Source organism: Gigantopelta aegis, chromosome 5, assembly GCF_016097555.1.
Source record: "Gigantopelta aegis isolate Gae_Host chromosome 5, Gae_host_genome, whole genome shotgun sequence".
In the NCBI taxonomy this organism is placed as follows: domain Eukaryota; kingdom Metazoa; phylum Mollusca; class Gastropoda; order Neomphalida; family Peltospiridae; genus Gigantopelta; species Gigantopelta aegis.
The window spans coordinates 24,382,677-24,386,588 of record NC_054703.1 but is presented as its reverse complement, the minus strand read 5'-3'; the positions used below and the strand labels follow the sequence as shown (position 1 = coordinate 24,386,588).

The window sequence follows — 3,912 nt, the reverse complement described above, 5'->3', positions numbered from 1 at the left end:
GGGGGGGGGGGGGGGGGGGGGGGGGGGGGGGGGGGGGGGGGGGGGGGGGGGGGGGGGGGGGGGGGGGGGGGGGGGGGGGGGGGGGGGGGGGGGGGGGGGGGGGGGGGGCCCCCCCCCCCCCCCCCCCCCCCCCCCCCCCCCCCCCCCCCCCCCCCCCCCCCCCCCCCCCCCCCCCCCCCCCCCCCCCCCCCCCCCCCCCCCCCCCCCCCCCCCCCCCCCCCCCCCCCCCCCCCCCCCCCCCCCCCCCCCCCCCCCCCCCCCCCCCCCCCCCCCCCCCCCCCCCCCCCCCCCCCCCCCCCCCCCCCCCCCCCCCCCCCCCCCCCCCCCCCCCCCCCCCCCCCCCCCCCCCCCCCCCCCCCCCCCCCCCCCCCCCCCCCCCCCCCCCCCCCCCCCCCCCCCCCCCCCCCCCCCCCCCCCCCCCCCCCCCCCCCCCCCCCCCCCCCCCCCCCCCCCCCCCCCCCCCCCCCCCCCCCCCCCCCCCCCCCCCCCCCCCCCCCCCCTACTACTACTAATACTGTTACTACTACTACTACTACTACTACTACTACTACTACTACTACTACTACTACTACTACTACTACTACTACTACTACTACTACTACTACTACTGCTGCTACTGCTGCTGCTGCTACTGCTGCTGTTGCTGATACTGCTACTGCTACTGCTACTGCAGCTACTGCTACTACTACTACTACTACTACTACTACTACTACTAGTACTACTACTACTACTACTACTACTACTACTACTACTACTACTACTACTACTACTACTACTACTACTACTACTACTACTACTACTACTACTACTACTACTACTACTACTACTACTACTACTACTACTACTACTACTACTACTACTACTACTACTACTACTACTACTACTACTACTACTACTACTACTACTAACTACTAATACTACTACTACTACTACTACTACTACTACTACTACTACTACTACTACTACTACTACTACTACTACTACTACTACTACTACTACTACTACTACTACTACTACTACTACTACTACTACTACTACTACTACTACTACTACTACTACTACTACTACTACTACTACTACTACTACTACTACTACTACTACTACTACTACTACTACTACTACTACTACTACTACTACTACTACTACTACTACTACTACTACTACTACTACTACTACTACTACTACTACTACTACTACTACTACTACTACTACTACTACTACTACTACTACTACTACTACTACTACTACTACTACTACTACTACTACTACTACTACTACTACTACTACTACTACTACTACTACTACTACTACTACTACTACTACTACTACTACTACTACTACTACTACTACTACTACTACTACTACTACTACTACTACTACTACTACTACTACTACTACTACTACTACTACTACTACTACTACTACTACTACTACTAACTACTACTACTACTACTACTACTACTACTGCTACTACTACTACTACTACTACTACTACTACTACTACTACTACTACTACTACTACTACTACTACTACTACTACTACTACTACTACTACTACTACTACTACTACTACTACTACTACTACTACTACTACTACTACTACTACTACTACTACTACTACTACTACTACTACTACTACTACTACTACTACTACTACTACTACTACTACTACTACTACTACTACTACTACTACTACTACTACTACTACTACTACTACTACTACTACTACTACTACTACTACTACTACTACTACTACTACTACTACTACTACTACTACTACTACTACTACTACTACTACTACTACTACTACTACTACTACTACTACTACTACTACTACTACTACTACTACTACTACTACTACTACTACTACTACTACTACTACTACTACTACTACTACTACTACTACTACTACTACTACTACTACTACTACTACTACTACTACTACTACTACTACTACTACTACTACTACTACTACTACTACTACTACTACTACTACTACTACTACTACTACTACTACTACTACTACTACTACTACTACTACTACTACTACTACTACTACTACTACTACTACTACTACTACTACTACTACTACTACTACTACTACTACTACTACTACTACTACTGCTACTACTACTACTACTACTACTACTACTACTACTACTACTACTACTACTACTACTACTACTACTACTACTACTACTACTACTACTACTACTACTACTACTACTACTACTACTACTACTACTACTACTACTACTACTACTACTACTACTACTACTACTACTACTACTACTACTACTACTACTACTACTACTACTACTACTACTACTACTACTACTACTACTACTACTACTACTACTACTACTACTACTACTACTACTACTACTACTACTACTACTACTACTACTACTACTACTACTACTACTACTACTACTACTACTACTACTACTACTACTACTACTACTACTACTACTACTACTACTACTACTACTACTACTACTACTACTACTACTACTACTACTACTACTACTACTACTACTACTACTACTACTACTACTACTACTACTACTACTACTACTACTACTACTACTACTACTACTACTACTACTACTACTACTACTACTACTACTACTACTACTACTACTACTACTACTACTACTACTACTACTACTACTACTACTACTACTACTACTACTACTACTACTACTACTACTACTACTACTACTACTACTACTACTACTACTACTACTACTACTACTACTACTACTACTACTACTACTACTACTACTACTACTACTACTACTACTACTACTACTACTACTACTACTACTACTACTACTACTACTACTACTACTACTACTACTACTACTACTACTACTACTACTACTACTACTACTACTACTACTACTACTACTACTACTACTACTACTACTACTACTACTACTACTACTACTACTACTACTACTACTACTACTACTACTACTACTACTACTACTACTACTACTACTACTACTACTACTACTACTACTACTACTACTACTACTACTACTACTACTACTACTACTACTACTACTACTACTACTACTACTACTACTACTACTACTACTACTACTACTACTACTACTACTACTACTACTACTACTACTACTACTACTACTACTACTACTACTACTACTACTACTACTACTACTACTACTACTACTACTACTACTACTACTACTACTACTACTACTACTACTACTACTACTACTACTACTACTACTACTACTACTACTACTACTACTACTACTACTACTACTACTACTACTACTACTACTACTACTACTACTACTACTACTACTACTACTACTACTACTACTACTACTACTACTACTACTACTACTACTACTACTACTACTACTACTACTACTACTACTACTACTACTACTACTACTACTACTACTACTACTACTACTACTACTACTACTACTACTACTACTACTACTACTACTACTACTACTACTACTACTACTACTACTACTACTACTACTACTACTACTACTACTACTACTACTACTACTACTACTACTACTACTACTACTACTACTACTACTACTACTACTACTACTACTACTACTACTACTACTACTACTACTACTACTACTACTACTACTACTACTACTACTACTACTACTACTACTACTACTACTACTACTACTACTACTACTACTACTACTACTACTACTACTACTACTACTACTACTACTACTACTACTACTACTACTACTACTACTACTACTACTACTACTACTACTACTACTACTACTACTACTACTACTACTACTACTACTACTACTACTACTACTACTACTACTACTACTACTACTACTACTACTACTACTACTACTACTACTACTACTACTACTACTACTA

General features: G+C 42.2%; 1 protein-coding gene across 1 annotated transcript in view; it reads left to right on the top strand.

The window, feature by feature from the left end:
- Positions 1–3,912, top strand: part of LOC121373025 — a 28,006-nt gene that overhangs the window by 812 nt on the left and 23,282 nt on the right. The window lies entirely within an intron of this gene.